Source organism: Archocentrus centrarchus, unplaced genomic scaffold (genome assembly GCF_007364275.1).
Source record: "Archocentrus centrarchus isolate MPI-CPG fArcCen1 unplaced genomic scaffold, fArcCen1 scaffold_29_ctg1, whole genome shotgun sequence".
NCBI classification, from domain to species: Eukaryota; Metazoa; Chordata; class Actinopteri; order Cichliformes; family Cichlidae; genus Archocentrus; species Archocentrus centrarchus.
Genome location: NW_022060258.1, coordinates 3,684,066 through 3,708,404, shown reverse-complemented (window position 1 = coordinate 3,708,404; position 24,339 = coordinate 3,684,066). Strand labels below are relative to the sequence as shown.

The window sequence follows — 24,339 nt, the reverse complement described above, 5'->3', positions numbered from 1 at the left end:
CATACAGTTTCTGATGCGAGCCATGGACATGAGACAACAAACTGTCCTTGCCTCAGAAAGAGTCAAGTCTGGTCTGAAGTACAGTGCAGAACTAATTCAAAACCAGTTCCTTCAAACAGTGATGACTGGTCTTCGTGATGACACCATTCGAACAGACATGAAACCACACTTACAAACCCCCAAAGTGACTGATGAAGCTCTTCTGGAGAAAATGACTGCTGCATACAGTCTGGAAATGTAAAGGAGAAACAAGCTGTTAACCACACCGAAAACCAAAATGATCAGTGTGGCAGCAATTAATGAGGAAAATGAAGGAGCTGAATGCGAACATGTGTCTAAACCCAACAAGAACAAAGGTGGGGAAGCAAATAGACGTGATACACTCATGGACAAAGTGGATCAAGGTAACAGAGCCATATGTGAAGCTATTCAGAACCTCACAACACACATTACAACCCTTCAGCAGAGCCCGCAGTCTCAACAAAGAGCGAATGGAGAGCCAAACGGAAAATACAGAACCCAACCTAAGACTGGGAACAGCCGAAAATGTCAAAAATGTCAACAGTCCAATCCTGATGGAAGGTGTGCTCATTGCTACAAGTGCGGCAGTACTGAGCACTGGGCAGCAGGTTGCCGAATGAAAAACGTAAGAGCCAGCACAAGCAAAATTGAAATCCTGCACTGTCCCACTGAAAGCGCAGAGAAAGCAGATCTTCTCAGTCTAGGAGCACCTCTCACTGGTAAACAATTGCAAACTGCAAAACTGGTGGGGAGGAGGTGTCTAGTTCGAGCCTCCCTAGGAGGAGTGGACACTACAATACTGTGGGACACGGGCTCACAGGTATCAGTAGTGGGAATGGGCTGGAAAAGAAAACATTTGCCAGATGTGGAAGTCAGACCGGTGACTGAGCTGCTTGAAGATGGATCGTTAGAGCTTTCAGCGGCAAATGGAACTGACATCCCATATCAGGGATGGATGGGGATTGAAGTGACTTTAGCTAAAGATGCTGTAGCTGGAATGAGCGACAAACCTGTCCTGGTCCCCATCCTGGTGGCAAGCCACGATATGGAACGCCCAATAATCGGCTTTAATGTGATTGAGGAATTAGCCCTGACCAATGACACACATGAAGACTGCATGCGATCCGGTCATATGGTTAAGAGACTTTGCTCAGCACTGGAGGTAGGTCACAGAACTGCAAAGGCTGTTTTATCTGTTTTGAAAAAGCCAAAGCTTGAAAATCAGCCCCATGTAGCCAGAGTGGGTAGACAACCAGTGACCATCCCCCGTAACAAAGTGATGGGGGTGCAGTGCGGCCGACTAAACAAGAGTATGGTGGGTGCATCACACGTAGTGCTAGAGCCAAACCTTGAAGCACCCTGGCCATCTGGTCTTGCCATTAGAGCACAGCTGATTAAGCTCCCTCCAGGAGATCATGAAAACATTGAAGTGACTGTTGAGAATGTGACTGATAATGACATTGTGCTACACAGTCGCACCACACTTGGCCTGTTGTACAGTGTGGATGCCATCTACCCATTGCAGACAAAACTGGCTGATGAACAGACTTCGCAGACACCACACAGCTGTGCTGCTCCACCCACACAGCAGTCAAGTGGAGAGCTACGAGGTGAGCCATGGGACCCACCCGTGGACCTGAGCCATCTATCTGAGGACCAACGACAGCAGGTACAGCAGATGCTCAGGGAAGAGTGTGATGTTTTTGCTAAGGATGACTGGGATACAGGGTGCATTAAAGATTTGGAGATGGAGATACAGCTAAAAGACAATGTGCCTGTTCAAAGAACATATAATGCGATCCCCAGACATCTCTATCAGGAAGTTAAAGCGCACATACAGGACCTACTCCACCGAGGCTGGATCCAGAAATCCTGTTCTTCATACTCTTCACCTGTGGTATGTGTCAGGAAGAAGGATGGGAGTCTGCGGCTATGTATAGACTACAGGCTACTGAATGGGAAAACACTGCCTGACCGTCATCCCATCCCGAGGATACAAGAGATTCTGGAAAACCTGGGAGGCAACTCCTGGTTCACGGTGCTGGACCAGGGAAAAGCATACCATCAGGGCTTCATGAGTGAGAAAAGCAGACCCTGCACTGCATTCATAACGCCATGGGGACTCTACGAGTGGGTGAGGATCCCATTCGGGCTTACGAATGCCCCTGCCTGTTTCCAACGCTATATGGAAGGATGCTTGGGAGACCTCAGAGATGAAGTGTGTGTCCCGTATTTGGATGATGTATTGGTCTTTAGTCCTGACTTCGATCAACACATCCAAAATGTAAGACAGGTGCTCAGGAGGCAGCGAGAGTGTGGCATAAAGCTGAGACCAAAAAAATGTGACTTTTTCAAAAGTGAGGTCTGTTATGTGGGTCGTGTGATTTCTGCAGAGGGATACAGGATGAATCCTAAAGAAACAGAAGCAGTTCAAGCACTGAAGCACGAGACACCAACCACTGTGCGAGAGGTGAGAAAACTAATGGGTTTCCTTAGCTATTATAGATCCTACATCCCAGATTTCTCCAGGACAGCCAAGCCCCTTTATGAACTGTTAGCCAAGCCAAAATCTGAGGTGAAGCAAAACCAAAAGAAAAAGGGGTGTAGCCGCAAATCAGCCCAGTTACCACCTTCCCATCCAGTTCAGTGGACCTCCTCCCACAAAGAGATACTAAACCAAATTGTGGATCAGCTGACCAACCCACCTGTTATGGCATACCCAGATTTGGAGAAGCCCTTTGTGCTTCACGTAGATGCTTCTGAAGATGGCTTAGGTGCGGTTTTGTACCAACGGCAAGAGGGGGTACTCAGAGTGATAGCATATGGATCAAGAACCTTAACAGCAGCAGAAAGAAATTACAAGCTACATTCTGGTAAACTGGAATTCCTCGCGCTGAAATGGGCTATCACAGAACGGTTCCGTGACTACCTCTTCCACGCACCTCACTTTACAGTCTACAGTGACAATAACCCTCTGACCTATGTCACCAAGTCAGCAAAACTCAATGCAGCAGGACATCGCTGGGTTGCAGAGTTGGCAGACTATAGGTTCACATTGAAATACAGGCCTGGAACAGCAAATAGAGATGCAGACTTCTTGTCACGCAGACCAAAGCCCATCGAGGAGCTCATCCAAGAATGTACGGAGGAATGCCCACAGGAAGCTGCTGAATGCATCACGAAAGCTCCGCACCTGGACAAAATAGGTGAGGTGAATTGGATATCAGCTGTTACCTGTAACGAAGATGTGCTGTCAGAAGGGTGCAGCATCACTGAGCCACTTCAGCCTCTTGCAGCAGAGGACATGAGGACAGCTCAAAACACAGACCTCATCATAAACAGAGTGGTGGCCTTAAAAAGGACACACGCCCACATGAAACATAAAGACAAACTGGCAGAGAATGAAGGTGTCAGACAGCTTCTCAGAGAGTGGCCCCGCCTACACATGGATGGTGATGGTATCCTCAGAAGGGAGACGGCGACACGAAAACAGCTAGTTGTTCCTGATTGTCTGAAGCCAGTTGTGTACAAACTCCTGCATGAGGAGATGGGACACTTAGGTGCAGATAAAATGGTAGCACTGGCAAGAGAACGCTTCTTCTGGCCTAAGATGAGACAGGAGATGGAGCACTATGTCACAAATGTGTGTTGCTGCATAAAGAGAAAGAAGCCTCACAGAATAACCAGAACAGCTATACAGAGTATAGAGACCTCCGCACCGTTTGAGATGATCTGCATTGACTACTTACATCTGGACAGGTGTAAGGGAGGTGAAGAATACATACTGGTCGTTGTTGATCATTTTACAAAATATGCACAGGCATATGCAACGAGAGACAAGTCTGGGAAGACTGCAGCCAAAAAGCTTTTTGATGACTTTATCATGCGTTTTGGTTTCCCATCCAAGATACACCACGACCAGGGAAAAGAGTTTGAAAACACTCTCTTTCACAAACTCCAAAGCTACTGTGGTATCCGCCACTCCCGCACTTCTCCATATCACCCCCAGGCTAATCCTGCAGAGCGCTTCAATAGGACGCTGCTAGGAATGCTGCGCACACTGGAAGAGTCTCAGAAGGCAAGGTGGAAGGAGCACCTGAACAAAGTGGTTCATGCTTATAACTCAACTGTGCATGAGGCAACAGGGTTTTCTCCATTCTTTCTTCTCTTTGGTCGTGAACCAACACTACCAGTGGACCTGATGTTCCCCAGGAAGGGAAGGGAAAGAAACCAGTCACAGACTGGCTATGCAGAGAAGTGGAGAGAAGCCATGCAGGAGGCCTATGCGATTGCGATGCAGAATATGAAAAAAAATGCACGAAAAGGACAGAAAACCTACAATCAGAACGCATGGAGTTCTACCCTGGGGTCAGGTGACCATGTCCTGGTGAGAAACCTGACGCCTAGAGGTGGCACTGGAAAACTACGCAGCTACTGGGAAGATCTGATTTATGTTGTCAAGGGAAGGAAAGGACCTGATAGCCCTGTGTATGTAGTTGAGCCATTGCAAGGAACAGGGAGACAACGGGTGTTACACCGAAACCTACTCCTGCCGTGTCCTTACCTGGTTGAGGTGCAAGAGGAGCCCAGCCTGAAAGAGAAAAGCAATGGAGACAAAACAAAGCAGAGAACAAGGAGACGGCATAAAGCCAAGCACACTTACCCCACTGATGCAAGCAGTTCCAGTGATGAGGAAAATCACATGTGGGCAGCAGTGAGGCGGGCAAATCCACCCCTCAATATAGAAGCAAAAGAGTTTTGCCCCCGGAGTGAAATGCTCAGAGGTGAACCTGAGGAGGTGTTCATACCTGAGGAGCACTCTGAAGAGGAACATGAGGAGGAACAACATGAAGTGCCATCTATGGAACTTGAGGATGAACAGAGTGATGCTGAAACAGGGAGAGAAAGGCCTAAAAGAGTCCGACAGCCCAGGCGTGTCTACACCTATGACCAGCTGGGGCAGCCGACCTTTCAGCCGCTGGAAACCTGCCCTGTTAGTATGAGGGAGTCCTCCAGAACCAGCCATGGCCTGCTAACCAGTCCATAATCCATGTATCCTTTTCACATTGAATAGAGGCTCACACACACATATACAAGACAACTACAAGTTAGTTTATTTCTGATTTGTTATACAGTTATAGTTCACGGGGATGTGGTAATTCAAATGCATCACAGAATATAAAAACAGGTTTTCTGAACATTTATTTCAATAATAAGTACAGAAAATGGGGAACTAAGCTAACATGTTGGAGTTAAGGCAGTAGTGTGGTACATACTGTAAAGTGAGAACTAGTAATGTGTACACTTACTGATAGGCATGCAGAACACATGGCTATGAAATGTGTGAATACACAGTTCTGGGTGTAAATGGTAATTTCCTTGTCCCATTTGTGAAGATTTGGGGGGCCCACCAATGCTTCTATGGACTATGCACCTTACAATACTTATGGACTGTAGACATTTGATCCTGTATTGTGGCCATGAGAGACCATTAGAAAGAAAAAAAAAATGAAGAATGGACTGTTAAGATAGCACAGCCTCATCATCCTGTAAAAGAGAAAAAATGTGATGTGTATGATACTCACCTGTTTATGTACCTTTGCATCAAATGTTCAGTTAAGAAATTAAGAAAATGTTCTGCAACATTTTTTTTAGTGGGGGAGGGTGTTGCGACCTTGAAATATCCCTTTTAATCTTATTTGTATTTTCAATTATTTAGTTGGCAGTAACAGATTTAAACAATAGGTAAATATTTTACGTTTCTATTTTATTTTGATGTTATGCCAAATATTACTGTGATTAATGTTGCTACTATGGGGTCAGAGTTCAGGATGTGATGTCATCAACTATCGCGAGGTTGGTGAGCGGTGCAACCTCTGGTGAATGTTTTTTTTGTTACTCTCTCTCGTTCATCTGTGCTCATGTTTGTGCCTGCTTTGTGGAGTCATTCAGAGAATCGGGAATAAAAAAAGTTGCTGAACTGAAGATGGAATCCTGTCTTTTTAAGAGGGCAACACTGACAGTGACAGGGAAGAGGAGGAGGATGCAGATACCGGGCCATCATCAAGTTCTGTTCATGCAGTACCAAGCGCATTTAATGCTAGCAAGGGCTGGTTTGAAAAATTTAAGAAACGCTTTGGACTTAAAAATGTTTTTCTGCACGGAGAGATCGCCTCTGCGAATACCGCTGGAGCAGATATGTTCGTGAACAATAAATTTAAAGCCATCATTGAGGAAGGGGGATATAAGCCTGTGGCCAGAGGCAGTGCAAAACCCAACCACAGGCTCGCTTGACGAGATCCATCACTCTGCCATAGATACAGCTGTGAATCTCGCTAAACAGCTTGGAGGAGGCGGCTTTAATGACATGATTCTGGATGACATTAACGCCCTGATTGATGCAGACGCACATCCGCTGACCGATGCAGACCTGGCAGAAATGACAAAGCCACCAAGGGACGATGAAAGAGGAGGAAGAAGAGGACACAAGTGTGGATAAAGATGAGGAGGATGGACTAACACTTGGTCGCTTAGCAACAATGCTGAGAATGGCCACTGAACTTCAGCAGCTCAAGAATGGGACCCTTTGATTAGCCGTTCATTATAGTTCTCAAACATAATTGATGGTGGCATGTCGGTTTATAAGAATCTTTTAGCCCAGAAGAAAAAAGAGCGACAACAACTACCGATAACTATGTTCTTCTCTCGAAAAAACACACCTGCACCGTGGGCTTTAGAAGAAAAAAACGCTACAGAGCGGAGTCAGGATGCAGCGGCTCAGTCAGAAGAGCAGTGAAATACACGTGAGTCACTATTTGTTCTACTGTACTTTGTATTTTTTTTCATAATCATTTTTCATATTGTCCCGTTCTAATCCAATGACTCGGGTCGCGGTGGGGCGGTGCTGATCTCCGCAATTTGAAGCCTTCAGTTCGTATTGATGATTAAAATTATTATTTTACAGTACAGTAGTTATTTTAAAAAAAAAACGTTTATACAGTACTTTTATTTGTTAAACAAATGCTTGGGCCTGTAAAAAGGTTTTGTTCATTGGTTTCAATGTATTATGGAGTATTTCATTGTATAATTGTAAAAAAAATTAAGGTTACTACTTAATGGATTTCGCCTATCACGGGTTCTTTTTGGAACATAACCCCCGCGAAAAACGAGGGTTCACTGTAGACCCATTTACTGTTTGTAAACAATGATGACATAGGTAGTGATGCGCGCGCATTTTGGAAACGGAAGTACAAATAATACTTCGAGATTCCGAACTGCAGTCTTTGCAGGTGAATACGAGAAAGCAATTGCCTGGGTGATACTAGGGTAAATATCCGGAGGAGCTATGATCAAAGTCTCCGTCTTATTGGGATTTAATACAAGAGAATTGCTAGAGAGCCAAGCACTGATCTGGGATAAACAGTCAACCAGGATAGATAACCTATCTAACTGGTGAGGTTTAAAAGACAAGTACAGTTGGATGTCATCAGCATAAAAATGGTAAGAGATCCAATTCAATATTGTTTCAATGTAGAGAAGGGATTATCAACAAAAAATCATGAAAACTACCTGCAAAAATTAATTTTGACCACCAGTACCCGACTCTGATCCCTGTGGTATGTTAGCAAGTGGCCCAGTATCCGTGGGCAGATATATATGTGTATTTAGTGGAGAAACCCAGCGTACACACCGGAGAGAGGTTGCAGTGCATATAAGTCACTGGATGCTTACAATTATGTTTGTGGCCATGTACCAAACATCAAATATCCTGACACAGACTCAGAGTTTTGTGTCTTGAAGGCAGAAGTTCTTCCAAGTCAAAGACAAGGAAACAGGAGCGCTGTGTATGAGGCTCGGGTCATTGTAAACAAGTCAGAGAACTATGTCCTCACAGCGGATTGTACCTGCATGACAGGGTGAGTACTTCGTCAAATTGCTTTTCTAGCTTGTCCAGAGTTTTCCGGCTGGAGATATTAGTGATTTACAATGAAAAACATATATATATATATATGTACAAAAGGCCATCCAGTCAGCCATTGCCTTACATGCTGTGGACTAAATAGCGGCAGTACTACCCCCCCTACCAACGTCAAATCGGCCCATCCCCCTGCACCAATCAGAAGATTCTGAGTCCGTCTCCTCATCGGGCGGAAGCGAGAGGAGCGGAAGTCAGTCGGAGCTGTTCGTGGAGACGATCAGCAGATGTTTATTCCTGTGCGGACTTTCTTTCTCCTCTTTCATGCTGGGTTAGTGGTGTGCGGCCATGAGACTGTAAGTGCTGTTTATTTACCCTGTCGGTTCTTTTATTGTTTATATTAAGTTCCATTCTCGTTGATATTATTTTGTATGCATTAGCTAGCCCGTAGCACTCACCTTGTTGTCGTATGTTGCTGTTGTTAGACACTGTGAGCTAACGTAATGATGATAATTCACTGTACTGTAGTTAATTGATAGTTGTTCATGATGTAAGGCTACCTGGCTGTAGCGAAGTAGTCTCTGCTATGCGGCCGGCAAGGGACCGTCTCTAAATTGCCATTCTAGTGTAAGTGTAAAGTATGTACCCATCTGTTCTTCAAATAGTGAGCTTGTCCTTTGTTGACAGTCCCTTAGATTGAGAACGTGCCTGCTGCTACTTGTTATATTGTTTATGTCCAGTTATGTTGTTCAGGCAATTATATGCAACTTTATGTTCTTTCCATCCAACAGAAACCACACCACCTCACTCCATCTTACATCATTTCACTCAATATCACATAGTCAACTCCATCTTCTTCCTCACTCCCCACAATTATCACCTGGATGTATATTTGTGGATTAAACCTGCAATAAATAAATAAGTGGACAATCACAACAACTACAGAGTGGACAGTGGGTTCATTTCAGACTGAGCCATCGGTTCTGACAGGACCGGCCTGTTGAGATTGTAGCCAGCCAAGTCAGCCCCTCATTATTGTTATTCATTCTCATGGAGGATGAATCTGCTTGCCACCAAGGTGCATCCTCCTTTACAATATATATATATATATATATATATATATACTGTTCCAGTCTGTCATGGTCCTGGGCTGTCTGCCCAGTGCTTTGTGTTTAGTTTTATTTTCCCTGAGTTTTGTTATTTCCCAGTTTGTTTTGAAGCTCTTGTTCCCTTTGTCCCTGTCTCCCCTGCTTCCATGGTCTTGTCTGTTTGTCATTTTGTCTTGACTCTGACCTCCTGTGTTTTCATATTGAGTCTTATTCCTAGTGTTGTGACTTGTCTGCGTCTCTGTCCCGTGTCTGTGTGCCAGTCCCCCGTATTTAGTCTGCGTGTACCTTGGTTAGTCACTTCCTGTTTTATTTTGCCAGTCTTGTGTTCCCTGTGCTTTGTGTTTAGTTTTGCTTCCCCTATGTTATTAGTCTCATTTGTGTTACCTACTGTGCCCTGTTGCCCTGATTACCTATTGTGTATTTATACCCTCAGTTTTCATCTGTTCTTTGTCACGTTGTCTTCAGTGCTCCCTCGCTGTGTGTTTCTCCGTACTTTTGTATTTAGTTTGGCACCTGTCCACCCCAGTGTAGCTTTCTTATTTTTGTCAGTATTCAATAAACACCCTTTCAGTTCAGTTTTGGCTCCTGAGTCCTGCATTTTGGGGTCTACCCGTTCCAACCACACAGCACCATGACACAGTCACACTGTGAGACTCGCTCAACCATTCATATGTGAGTCTACTCAGACTTCTGACTGGCACTGCATTTTGTAATCTATAGTGCGATTAAATATTAATTTAAAAATCAGGACTCCCTGAGTCCAGCGATGCCTCACCTGTAAACAGCCACACTACAGTTTAAAAGCCAAATAGCCTACCAGCTAATATTGTTTACGTTAGATACCTGACATCCTGGTATAAACAACGATAACTTTACCTGATATAAAACGTGAGCATTTCTGATCCTCTCCTCAGTCCTGATCGTGTCCTCAGTCCAATTTTTATCAATACATTTGATGGCTTGCAACCACAGACGCCTCCATTTTCTCTTAAACAGCCGTGATCCCGTGGGATTCGGTACAACTTCAGTCCACTTTTGGTAGAGTAGAAATTCTGACAGCCAAACGCACAACAGCAGACATTTTGACGCTGATATCGCTTTTAAATCACGTTTGAACGCTGCACAGTCTCCTTGTTCTTATTGATTTGAATGGAGTAGCAGTTCACTTCTGTTCCCAAAATGCGCGCATCCTTTGATGACGTAGGCTGTAAATGGGTCTATATGTGCTTACTATGCAGAGTTTTTTTTTAACCTCATACTGTACTTTATCCTCACCTATCCTGTTGTGTTCATTTATTTTCCCTCTTATCTTTGTAAAATTTCAGCGCCTCTGATGGCTGCAAGGCCGCAGACACTTATCCCCCCTGTTTCTCCTGTTTTGTACGTCTTTTTGGACGGCTGTTCTGGAGCTCCATTTCGCTGCATGTCTGACATGTGATGACAATAAAGTGACTCTGATTCTGAAGCTTCCTGGTGGCCTCCAGGGACTATTTGCATTAACACCTTTGTACATTACTGTAACATGGTGCAGCCCTGTCGTTGTTAAAAACATTTAACATGTGAGATTGCTTGAGGTTTCACAGGTCAATAGGTGAAATATTCTCCAAGATGAATAGGGCGATTCACCAAAAATGCCCCAAGCGACAAGGGGTCGATATGAGGTTGCCAGCCAGTCTCTAGACCTGTTACCTTAATGGACTACTTTATGTCTAAATGACTGGATGTTCTTGTGGTTATAATGACATGAATCTGTGAACAAAAGTTGGAAAAAATATATATATGTATGTGTAAATTTCCTTAATTGTGGTGGCTTAAGTGTGAAGTGGCATACACACCTACCATCACGGTAGGAAGCTATCTCACGTCTCACACACACACCACATGATGATGGTTAGGAATCACAGTAGTGATGGCTCCTACCATGACACCATGTATCGTGGTTCCTTACATTGCTACAAAATTTCAATAACTTTTTTTTTTTAATTATTAGTTTTATTGAATTATGACCTGTTTTATTCTGTTTGAAAAATATATAGGTATATGATAAATCTTTAATCATGTACTAATTGTTGCATATATTTCACGTGCTCACGCCTGATGGACCTGGAGCAGCTACAACACTTGGAGATGGGCTTCTTGCCGAGGGTAGACTGGCTAAGAATTTGTCCACTTGGTGTTACAAGAAATCACACTCATTTTTGAGGTAGCAAATCTCCACCATCATCCGCTCCACCTCACGTTCAGCTGGAGAGGGGCATGAGGTTTGAAAATATTAGTGATTGTAGTGATTGAAAATATTAATATTTTCAATCAATACATCAATAAATCAATAAAGCCTGAGCCCTCTCTTTACTTTTAACCTTCTGACAGTTTGTTTCAGTTGAATTGCTGAGCTGCTTTTCAAAACACACTGTTAATATGCACATTAAATTGCATATGCCCCCCCCCAAAAAAAAAAAAAAATAAAAAAACAAACAATTAACTAAACCACACTAATTGCATGTCTTTGGACTGAGGAAGGAAACCGGAGAACCTGGCGAAAACTCATGCCACTATGAATTGATCCAAAATGGATCCAAAAAGGTTGAGCTGGAAAATGAAAATAGCATAACTAGAAATGGGCTTTATATGCACCTTATCCGATTTGGAGCCGTCCTGTCATGTACGTGGCCTCGGACAGCCTATGACATCTTCAGGCTGATCCGGTTCTAACTTGATTAAATGAGCTTGATTAGGTGATTTCAGTTAACAATATGTCAAGATTCAGACTGGATTTCTGACCCTGTTTCTTAAATAATGTTGTTTCACATAATTTAATAACTTATTCTCAATCTTTGATCAAATTTGAACATGGAATGCTGTCCTAATGGTTTAGTACAGACACGTTTGCTACATTAACATAGAGTACATTTAACTGGCTGACAGTCTCACAGCTGCATTACTGCTCATGGAAACAGCTAGTTAAAAAGAAGACTGCCACAAATTTTATTCTGAGCTGACAATATATCTGACATGTTACTGCTATCTCCGTGATTCAAAAAGCAACAGTATTAAGTACACAAACAGCAAACCAGTGTCTACTCTGGGCTTTGACAGCAACTTTGTGACTTGGGAAATGAATGGGACCGTCATTCAGCTGATTCAGGTGCAGCAAGAAGGGGTAGGAGTCAGACAGTGTAAGAAAACTTGACAGTGAACAGGTTAAGTCCAGAAAGTCTGTTCCAATGGTAAATGAATTTGAGCTGAATTTAAAAGTTTCTCCTTTCCTCGGTTCCCTATTTGACATTGTTTTCTCCTCTTCTTTTGCTCCCTTGTCCTGGTCGTGGCATTTCTGTTTTTGATATTTTTTTTATTCTTGGCCTTTCCTTTAGACACATTTATTTTTATGAAAAACAAGCTTTTTTAAACAATTCAATTATATGCATGCCACAAAGGGTCATCTTAAAATTACATCATTTCTAGGAGTCTGTTGCATGCTCTGTGTGTCGCTCCAAAAATATATCTATACATATTTATATATATCTAATGTGCCTAGAGCTTTGGTTCCCAAAGTGTGGGCAGGGTACTGCGGGGGGGCTCAGTAATAACAGAAGTTCAGTTTGAAAGTCCTCACATGTATGCATAGTTTCACATTTATATAAATGTTTTTATTTATATAAAAGGTAAATGACAACTGGTCATAGGAGGAGGTTAGTTTCTGATATTGCTCATTACTCTGATCTAAATTTACTGCCCTTGCAGTTTGTGGCAAGTGGATCACATATTGGCATTAGCTCTTGTGACTGTATAGCGGTTAGCAATTTGTAGCCAATAGCCTGTGTTTAGATAGATACAAAGATAATTTATTGATCCTACAAGGGAAATTATTGTGTTACAGCAGTGAGAAAATAAGGACCCGTTTACACATTTTCAAATGAAAGCAGCTACAGTAAGTTATGATGTGTTTCGGCCTCCCGTTTATGCGAGAACGGAGTGAAAACAATACTTTTTGGAAACGGGCTCCAGAGTGGAGCGTTTCTGAAACACTTTTGTCTCTGTTTCCATGTACAGCACTGATCTTTGGACACGGGGGCACTCGCACATGTGCACTATGGTTACGGCTCTTACAGCCACACCTCCAACTTGTGGCCTGGCAATGGGAACTGCAGCGTTTTCAGTTTCTGTTTAAACGGAGATTGTTTTGGAAACTTCTTCATGTGAACGCGTCACTTTTTGACGCGACACCGTTTCCGCTGGTAATAGTCATGTTGACGGGGCCTAATCATACCTGTCAATTTGGTATTTAAAAATGAGGGAAATTTAACACCACCCGCTGCGAGCTGCATCCTTAAACTCGCTGTCCCATTTTTCAAGATATTTACATGAAGTCTTAACTTTTTTGGCAAGAATGCCTTCTCTCTTGTTACATCCATACATCTTTCTGATCTGTTGTTCTGGGTTTGTTCCCGCTGTCGGCACTACCCTCGCGAGAACTGCTGCCCAGGCTACTGCAGGTGGCAGTTCTTGCGAGGCTAATGACAGATTACAGCTTGGAGCGGCACAGGAATGCTTTTTTAAAGTTATTATATTATAAAATGGGGAAAACACTAATACAGGAGGACGGTGGGACAGAGGGGTAAAATACAGGAGCTTCCCGGCCAAAATGGAAGACTTGATAGGTATGCCAACGATGAGTGCAAAACTTTACATATAGAAACAAAAAAATCTAAAAACGCAGGTAAAGAGGAGTTATATTTATGTCTTTTTTAACACATTTTCAAGGACAACATCACTTTCTCTTGTACTTTGATGGAGGTGAAGACAGACTTCTAACAAGGAAATTTTCACAGGCCAGTGCTATGAGCCAAATGTGTGTGTGTGTGTTTGTGTGTGATGATTATCTGGTACTTAAGTTGGCTGCAGCACTCTTGACTTTGTGAACCACTGCCCTGGAGAATCATCTCAAAAAACACTCCATACTCCCGCAGGACCTCCCAGAGGATACCCCGAGGGACACGGTCGAATGCCTTCTCCAAGTCCACAAAGCACATGTAGACTGGTTGGGCAAACTCCCATGCGCACTCGAATATCCTTGAGAGGATAAATAGCTGGTCCAGCGTTCCGCGACCAGGACGAAAACCGCATTGTTCCTCCTGGATCCGAGGTTCGACTAACAGACGGACACTCCTTTCCAGCACCCTGGCGTAGACCTTTCCGGGGAGGCTGAGGAGTGTGATCCCTCGAAAGTTGGAGAACACCCTCCGGTCTCCCTTCGTAAAGATGGGGACCACGACCCCGGTCTGCCAATCCAGTGGCACTGCCCCAGATCTCCACGCGATATTGCAGAGGCATGTCAACCAAGACAGCCCTACAACAACCTTCGATGCTGTCCGAAAGTCTTGTTCCATAGCCTCACCGAACTCCTCCCACACCCGAGTTTTTGCGTCGGCCACTGCCCGAGCTGCGTTCCGCTTGGCCTGTCGATACCTGTCAGCTGCCTCCGGAGTCCCACAGGCTAACCAAGCCCGATAGGACTCTTTCTTCAGCTTGATGGCTCCCTTCACCTCCGGTGACCACCATCTGGTTCGGGGGTTACCACCACGACAGGCACCAACCACCTTGCAGCCACAGCTCTGAGCAGCAGCCTCAACAATGGAGGTGCGGAACATGGTCCATTCGGACTCAATGTCCTCAGCCTCTCTCGGAATGCTGTCGAAGTTCTGCCGGAGGTGGGAGTTGATGATCTCCCGGACTGGGGCTTCTGCCAGGCATTCCCAGCGCACCCTCACAATACGTTTAGGTGCACCAGGTCTGTCCAGCATCTTCCCCCGCCACCTGATCCAACTCACCACCAGGTGGTGATCAGTTGACAGCTCAGCTCCTCTCTTCACCCGAGTGTCCAAAACATACGGCCGCAGATCTGATGATACGCTTACAAAATCGATCATCGACCTGCAACCTAGGGTGTCCTGGTGCCATGTGCACTTATGGACATCCTTATGTTCGAACATGGTGTTTGTTATGGACAAACTGGTTTGCACAGAAGTCCAATAACAAGACACCCTTCGGGTTCAGATCGGGCAGGCCGTTCCTCCCAATCACACCCCTCCAGGTCTCACTGTCATTGCCCACGTGAGCGTTGAAGTCTCCCAGCAAGACTATGGGGTCACCAGATGGAGCACTCTCCAGTACCCCACCCAGTGACTCCAAAAAGGGTGGGTACTCTGAACTGTCATTTGGCGCATAAGCGCAAACAACAGTCAGGACCCGTTCCCCGGCCCGAAGGCGCAGGGAAACTACCCTCTCATCCACCGGTGAAAACTCAGACGTACAGGCAGCAAGCCGGGGGGATACAAGAATACCCACCCCAGCTCGCCGCCTCTCACCGAGGGCAACTCCAGACTGGAACAGAGTCCAGCCCTTCTCCAGGAGACTGGTTCCAGAGCCCAGGCCATGCGTTGAGGTGAGCCCAACTATATCTAGCTGGTATCTCTCAACCTCACGCACTAGCTCAGGCTCCTTCCCCACCAGAGAGGTGACATTCCATGTCCCAATAGCCAGTCTTGATAGCCGGGGATCGGTCCGCCAGGGCCTCCGCCCTCGGCCACCGCCCGACACACACTGCACCCGACCCCTACGACACCTCCTGTGGGTGGTGGGCCTACAGGAGGGCGGGCCCATGTAACCTCTTCGGGCTGCGCCCGGCCGAGCACCACGGGCTAATGCCCGGCCACCAGATGCTCTCCCTCGAGCTCCCTCCCCAGGCCTGGCTCCAGGGTGGGGCCCCGGTAACCCTATCCCGGGCAGGGTAAACTGTTCCCTTGCTTTTATAGACATAGGGGTCTTCTGAACCGCTCTTTGTCTGGACCCTCACCCAGGACCAATTTGCCATGGGAGACCCTACCAGGGGGACAAGCCCCCGGGCAACATAGCTCCTGGGATCACTGGGACACACAAACCCCTCCACCACGATAAGGTGGCGATTCACGGAGGAATACAAACCAATACAGTTAATATTAAATAAAAATGTAAAAACAAAGAAAAAAGAAATTAACATGGATAAAGAAAGGCTATTTGACTCCAGAATACAGCCTGCAACCTAAAAGCACACTAAAAATGTAATATTGGGAAATTATTTTCCTGCTAAATTCCCCTGAAATTATGAAGTACTTTCAAAGGGTACTTAGAGGGTACTTAAATTTACTTACAGGGTAACTAAGTTTACTTACATGGTGGTTATGATGTAATATGGGAAAATGTTGGTTTTTCTCTAAATAACGCAGAATTTAAATGTACCTCCAGGGAACATCCCTGTAAAATACCTCTGAGTTAGGTTAAGCCACTCCATAATACGACCCGCGCCCTGAACAGCACAGCGTACCTGCGATGTAGGATCGGGGAAACTGCGCTGTCACTTGTTAACCGTGTTCCTGGTCCACCTGATTCGTGATGTGACGTGTTGCCTGAACCTCCAGCATTTAGCTCTGCAGGTCTGGACAACCAGCAGGTCATTCGCCTTGACCTGGAAATCTGGCCCTAGCAGGGCCTGCTGTGACTTTTTGACCCACCGGGTGTGGCTTGCTCTCTCCAGCCTTACAGTAGGTGTCCCCGTTTTGGTACAGATGAGTCGACTCAGCAATTAAGCAGATGTACTTGAGGCCAGTTTTTAGTTTTCTTTTCTTTACATTTAAAGCCTTTAAAAACCTGAAAGAAAAACAATCATTGATTGTGACCAAAACGTAAAAACTTTCCCCTTGAAAATACAACAGGAAGAAGTTCTTAATGCTTTTCTTTAATGACCTGTTATTAAATGGATTTATGATTTTTTCAGCTTCAAATGAAAGAATGTGAAGAAAGTGCTGCACAAAGAGGTCAACGTCCTTATAAAGCACGTCTCATTACTTAATCACACCATCGATTTGCGCTCAGAGGGAAACTCTGGCAGCGAGTCAGGAACATGTGGCATTGTTAAGTGAAGGAATACTTCACCACAGCCTGTCAGCTGGGATCCCATTAAAAACAAAGTTTCAGCCACAAGACAAACAAGGTCCTCATCACACAGGCAGGACATCATTTAAGATGAAACCTGCCTTCGTCTGAATTCATTAAGAAAACAAATGAAAATGTTCTAATTTTAATCAATAAAACCAACTACCAGGTGTTAAATTAAGCCTCCTGCTTAATTAGTCAAACAGAACAATTTGACCTTACAGATGCGAGTCCCACTACTTTATAGTCTCATTGCTATGATCTGCCACATTTCAGTACTTCATATTTTTTATATTTTAGCCAGTTTGTGTGTCATTGTCGGGATTTTCGGTCTCATTTTAGTCACCCTAATCCTCTTTTTGATTGTTTTATGTCTCTACGGCCAATCTAGAATCACACAGGAAAGCCCCAGCTGAGATTCCAAACCCAGCAGTCTTAATAAGGGGAAGTGGGTTATCCACAGTATTCCTGACTTCGTGCCATTACCCGTAATTCATAGCAGAAGCCGGTAGTTTCCTTCCATTTGTGCTGTTGTTCATGGTTGCGGGTTTACACACTTGCCGTTCATTTAAACATTTTGACACTGCAGTTTCTTTTACCTGGCCTAAATGGTACCACATCAGAGGTGGATACATTGCAAGGATGTTTTAAAAAGCAGCGAGGTAACAGTACCTCACCCGTCACTTGTGTAAATGACATGACATTATGGCCTGAAGTCAGCTATATCCACATTATCAATTACCTTGTTTTTTCTGAAGGTGTTGATGGCGAGGAATCACGTAATTATAAGAGCACCAGATTACCTTCAAAGCAATAAAATCAATGAAGTAATGCTGAACAAACAAGGCAACGTTGTTTTCCTTAAAGCAGCTGTAGAGCCGAGCCAGAGCATCGGCCAAGCTAAGCGCTTAGCGTGGGTCATGCTAAGGGAAAGTGGAGTGGTGGAGACAGTCAGCTGTTCCTGAATGCTGATTAGGGAAATCATGCAGTGATGCTGCAGCTATTCTGTGGAAGGTAAATCACTGATCTGGATATCAGAGTGTTCAGATCACTGAAACAGAAACACTGGACTGGATGAAGGCTGTGATCGAGGAGACACGCAGCTGTCATCCTGCTAACTGCTACATGTTTACATGAAGCTTTGTGTAGGCTGTATGCTGTAGTGTCATACTATAAATAAAATAATGTAAAAAAATAAGAGGCTGTACATTAAAACTTAAAACATAAAGAAAAAAATACAGTAATAGGATGTGTAACTGGGTAGTATAATTTTGGGGGAAAAGAACAAATTTACAGAATGAAATAATTTGAAAAAATGTACAGACTGATGTAGTGACAACCGACAACAGCACAAGTTGAACCCGAGCTCATGTTCCAACTAATAAAGTCGCCTGTTACAGCACAAAGTAACCGAATTTTGTCATTAACTCTGGCTCTGACTTTGGGGAAGTATAAAACCGTACAGCGGAAGCAGCAGTCTGTCATGGCAGCTTACGTACACTCTTCCAGAAACCTGTGGATAAAGCCCTGCAAACCCAAGTCTGTAATGATGTTGCCTGGAAGGAGTACCACCTGTTTTGTGTCAGACACACTCCACAGACCTACAGATATGAATCCCATGTGCTGCCTCGGTTATCAATGAAATGAAAAGGCTTTCATGACAGAATGACAGCAGTTCATATTTGATGGCATAATTACAGGAATAATTACTTTTTTAGTGTGAATAAACCTACAAATGCAGATGTTTTACCAGAGATGGAAGTGTCAGGACATCCCAAACAGATCAAAGCCTGCGGGCATTTTCATGTGGCTAACACAGCAAACAGGTGGAGTAAAGCCTGTTTCAGTGGATGGATAGATGGAAAAATGTTTCAGCTTGTCTCTCTCTCTCTTTTTTTTTTTTTTTAGTTTATTTGGATTCATCATACCTGAACACAAAAACATAAACAAAAACAAAAATCTCGGCATAAGAAACCAGGATTGTACAATAAAGTGTAAACACTTATTTCCATTGTGGTTCCAGAAAGCACTTATCTCTTATTATATTTTTCTGCACAAATCAATTTATCCCTTAGATTGGGCAAAAATGGCAGATTGATTGCCAAGTTCTGGGGAGTGATGATTACTTATTTCCTGCATGAAGGGTTAGTGTGAAGGTTAGGATCAAGCTGTGGTCAGTCCTGCGACATGAATCCAGTGCAGCCAGCACAAAGCAGCCTGCTAAGCTCTTTATACACAACCACAGAACAGGAAGAGTGAAGCTCAGGTGGAGCGCATGCCCACCCCAACCATACAGCCAAAGCTGATTTTGATAGCAAACAGAAGCAGAGTGGAGCAGGTCTGTCAGATCCATTTCAGCAGGTTCCCTGTCAGCGCACAACTTTTTGATGCTCTCAGATTTGTGCTGAAAGTTAAACTGGCCGCTAAAGTAAAGATCTTCAGTATCCTTCAGTAAGGATTTGTGCAGAAATGAGGGCCGATAAAAGGTTTATGATTGTTAATTACATAGGTGATGCTGTGGAGCAGCTCATAAGTAACTAAATGAGAAATGTAACAAATTACTTTTGAAATTTCTGTATCAAGTAAATTAGTAAGAGCTTTTTATTTAGAGGAAAGAGTCATGAGGAATCGTCACTTTTTTGAGTACAGACCCTACGCTGTTGTTCACTGTACTTGTCATGATTTTATCTTTATTTTGCTGAATGTCATACGCTTTGTAGGGAGATGTTTTTAATGTGCTTCATTCAATTAAATTCAATTGTATTTATATAGCACCAAATGACAATAGTCACCTCAAGATGGTTTATATTGTAAGATAAAGACCCTGAAATTATTACAGAGAAAACAGTCAAAATGACCCCCTATGAGCAGCACTTGGTGACAGTGGGAAGGAAAAACTCCCTTTAACAGAAATAAACCTTCAGCAGAACCAGGCTCAGGGAGGGGGGGTCATCTGCTGTGAGGGGGGAGAGAGACAGGACAGAAGACTGTCAGGGTCCTGGGCCGTCTGCCCAGCGTTTTGTGTTTAGCTTTGTTTACACTGAGTTTTGTTATTTCCTAGTTTGTTCCCTTTGTCCCTGTCTCCCCTGCGTCTGTGATCGTCTGTCTGTTTTTGTCCTTTTCTCTTGACCCTGACCTCCTGTGTTTTCATATTGAGTTTCATTCCCAGTGTTGTGACTAGTCTGCGTTTCTGTCCCATGTCTGAGGCTCTTTGTCTGTTTCCCTGTGCCGTGCTCCTGTTTAGTTTTCTCTGTGTGCCAGTTCCCCGTGTCAAGTCTGCATATACCGTGTTTAATCACTTCCTGTTTTATTTTGACAGTCGTTTTCTCTGTGCTTTGTGTTTAGTTTTGCTTCCCCTGTTATTAGTTTCATTTGCTTCACCTGCTGTGCCCTGCTGTTTCCTCTTGCCCTGATTACCTGATGTGTATTTAAGCCCTCAGTTTTCTTCTGTCCATTGTTGTGTTATCTATTATCCCTGTGTGTGTGTGTGTGTGTGTGTGTGTGTGTGTGTGTGTGTGTGTGTTTGTGTGTGTGTGTGTGTGTGTGTGTGTGTGTGTGTGTGTGTGTGTGTTCTGGCACCCTTCCATCTCAGCTCTGTTATTTTTGTCATTACTCAGTAAACACCCTTTCAGTTATGTTTCGCTCGTGAGTCCTGCTTTTTTGGGGTCTACCTGCTCCAGCCACACAGCACCATGACAGAAGACACACTGTGGAAGAGATCCAGAGATTAATACTAACTAATGATTAAATGCAGAGTGGGGTATAAACAGAGTGAAAAGAGGTGAATGAAAAGAAACACTCAGTGCATCATAGGATTTGTCTAATGTTTTTGTTCCAAAAGTGAGAAATAAAGAACAAGACTGAAGCTGAAGTGAATAATTTAGATCCATCTGACAGCTGGATAAATGGTTGCAGATGCTGACAGGAAGTTCCTGGAGAAAGAAGAGGGTGTCCTGAAGTATTTCTAGCCTGCACGTTAACTGCAGGTCTTTGGGCTGCTGAAGGGATGAACGTGTAAAGCAGGACGTCCCTGTTGGACCTTCGTGTTTGTGGCTGTGGGGACAGATGTTCCCGTTTTCTTACACTGTGACGTCATCGTGTTTGAACTTTGCAGCACGCTGTGGCATTACCATCCCGATTAGAAATGTTTGCTTCTTCATGCATGCCTCTCCTTTCTGTATTCTCTTGTACAGACATCTAAAATTAATTTCAGGCCTCAGCGAATCGACTCCTCCAGCTGGGGATCCGGGTTAGCGGATTGGAGATTTGGAAGTGGAGTGAGGGATATGTTTCTAACAAGCTGCCTTCAGCCCTCTGGCTATGAAGACGAGAAGCGCAGGAGACACTGAAACAGAGGATGCAAATGATTCCACATTATCTAAAGCTGTAACCGTCATCTCCATCTACTTCACAGCAAACTGGCTACAGCCAACTACAGAGAGGACGACAGGAAACTGACTGACTGGAATTTAAACATGAAAGTCTGGTTTAATTTTGGGTAAGGATAAACATTACAGAAATTATTCATGAGATCTTCTCATGATTTTTCAATTTGTTGGTACCACGCATGCTAAATGAGAAAAATGCTTTGGTGTGAGCCTTTTTTTGTCTCTGTTGTGGAAAGTTCCTTCAGTCCACTCCAACAAAAAGTCTCAGTCATTTTGGAGATTTCACATCTCATGTTGGACCGTCTTCCCTTTTTTTGCTGATTTTGATCTTGTTTTAACTGGACTATTGTAATTCATTATTATCAGGCTGTCCTAAAAGCTCCCTGAAAAGCCTTCAGCTGATCCAAAATGCTGCAGCTAGAGTACTGACAGGGACTAGAAAGAGAGAGCAGATTTTTCCCATATTGGCTTCTCTTCATTGGCTCCCTGTTAAATCTAGAATAGAATTTAAAATTCTTCTCCTCACATACAAGGTCTTGAATGATCAGGCCCCATCTTATCTCAAAGACCTCATAGTACCATATCAGCCCAACAGAGCACTTCGCTCTCAGACTGCTGGCTTACTTGTGGTTCTTAGGATACTTAAATGTAGAATGGGAGGCAGAGCCTTCAGCTTTCAGGCCCCTCTTCTGTGGAACCAGCTTCCAGCTTGGATTCAGGAGACAGACACCCTCTCTATTTTTAAGATTAGGCTTAAAACTTTCCTTTATGATCAAGCTTATAGTTAGGGCTGGATCAGGTGACCCTGAACCATCCCTTAGTTATGCTGCTATAGGCCTAGGCTGCTGGGGGGTTCCCATGATGCACTTTTTATTTTTACTCACCTTTCTTACTCTGTTTATACTTCATTCTGTATTTAATCATTAGTTATTATTAATCGCTGTCTCTCTTCCACAGCCTGGTTCTGCTGGAGGTTTCTTCCTGTTAAAGGGAGTTTTTCCTTTCCACTGTCACCAAGTGCTGCTCATAGGGGGTCGTTTTGACTGCTGGGTTTTCTCTGTATTATTGTAGGGTCTTTACCTTCTGTTTGTTGTGATTTGGTGCTACATGAATAAAATTAATTTAAACTGAACTAAAATTTGAAGCTTTTGTGTATCACTGAGGCGATGTCTTATTTTGACCGCTTTCTCTTTGGTGATTTTCTGTCACAGATTTCTCAAAATGAGGCTGATTTAGGTCATTTTGTTCCTCATTTAAATGTTTATGAGCCTCATTTTGGCCTTTTTGAATGTCATTTTGGTCATTTAGTGGCTGTTATCAAACCTCAAATGATGATTTTGTATCTCGTTATAATTCTGTTGAGCCTTATTTTTGGTGGCTTTTTCCTCTTTTTAGTGGTTTGACTTAATTTGCCAATATTGTTCATCACTTTTCTTCTTTTTTCTATTGATTTTTTTCAGTCCTGTTGTCTCATTTTTCTTACTTTTCCTTCTTTAGGATAATTTTGCATGCCATTTGACGATTTTGTGTTCACTGGGTTGTTTTGTGTGTCAGTTTGTTTAACTTGTGTCTTTCTCTGGGATATTTTGCAGGTGTGGTGGACCCCGCGAGGCCCATGTGCATGTGCCCTCATCTGGTGATCCATTCACGTCACAATTTAGCATGACGTCCTTCTGAGGAGAGCGAGCTGCTGAAACACTGGATGGAAAGGTCCTAACTTAAAAAAGGAATCTGGCTTCATGAGAGAAAGGAAAGAAGAAAAAAATCTTTTCCCGTGCTGAGTTTGAGGTACAGTGGGTCGAGGGAAACACTGAGGCTACACAGAATGAAGGTGAAGTGATATCTGTCAGGTTCTGGACTTGTAATGGAAGAGACTACATGGCTTTGTACTCAGGGGACCTCGAGCTGGAGAGGTCACGAGCTATGAGATGAGTGGGTGTCAGACATAAATGAAAAGGAGAATGTGAAACAGAGCGGGGGGGAGTCATGCGGAAAACAATGGTTCAGTCGTATTACTTCCCCCATTCACAGCTGTGAGCTGTAGACCTGCAGGGTTTCCTGTCTGATAAAAAATCTGATCTGCGGACTGTAACGAGAGGAGAGAAGCCTTATCATGAAATAAGATGTAGAGACAGCAGAAAACAGGAGTGATAGGAATCGCTTCAGAGAGAAAGAGCCGTAGACTTAGACAGAAAAAGAAGAGGTGAGGGTGAACGTGAGGCCAGGGGAAGTGATGGAATCCCATAAACCCGAGAAGCTGAGCAGAGATGGCGAGCTCTGTGTTTCAGGTGATTTTTCTTTGAGTAAAGCTGCAGACCTTTGACCCACTTCATACCTGGAAAGGATTTCGTTTCAATCCCCGAGCTTTATTTTTGTCAGAGGGGAGGAATCCCGAATAGAGGCAGCTGCCGCTTGGCCGAACTGTCTCTGGGCAAGGCATCAAATCTCTCAGCTGTATTTTAAAACAGATGCAAATAAAAGTAAAGTGAATCAAAAGTAAATAAAAAGACATCAAAAAGAGATAATTTTGGTTGTTTTTGTTGGTTTTTATCTCATTTGGGGTTTTGTAAATATTTTAGGTGATTTTGGACCATGTTTTTGTGTTTTAAACCCTTATTTTTGGTATTTCCTTGCCTCATATTTGTCCTTTTGTGTGGTTTTTTTGGTGTTGGGTGGTGCAGCTCATCTTGGGAGCTTTATGTACTTTTTTGTCTCGTTCTTTTGTATCTGGTGATTTTCTGGGATGGGGTGGGTGAGTTTTGCAAGTCATTATGGTACTTTTTGTCTCAACGTCTCTTTAGTTGCATTTTTCTGACTTTGGAGAAACAAGAAAAAGATGGTGTGTTTCCTGCGACAGACTTTGTCTAGTCTCTGTTTCAACATGAGCCGAAAGTGCAGACTTCAAACTGTTCACCAGTTTTTAAATTGTGTTGATAGA

General features: G+C 43.7%; 1 long non-coding RNA gene across 1 annotated transcript; it reads left to right on the top strand.

Moving 5' to 3' along the window:
* The first annotated feature begins 8,170 nt into the window (after window positions 1–8,170).
* On the top strand, window positions 8,171–23,975 carry LOC115776240 (uncharacterized). Its single transcript, XR_004019428.1, has 3 exons — window positions 8,171–8,292; window positions 21,428–21,511; window positions 22,994–23,975. It is a non-coding gene; the product is annotated as an uncharacterized LOC115776240 (long non-coding RNA).
* The last annotated feature ends 364 nt before the right edge of the window (window positions 23,976–24,339 follow it).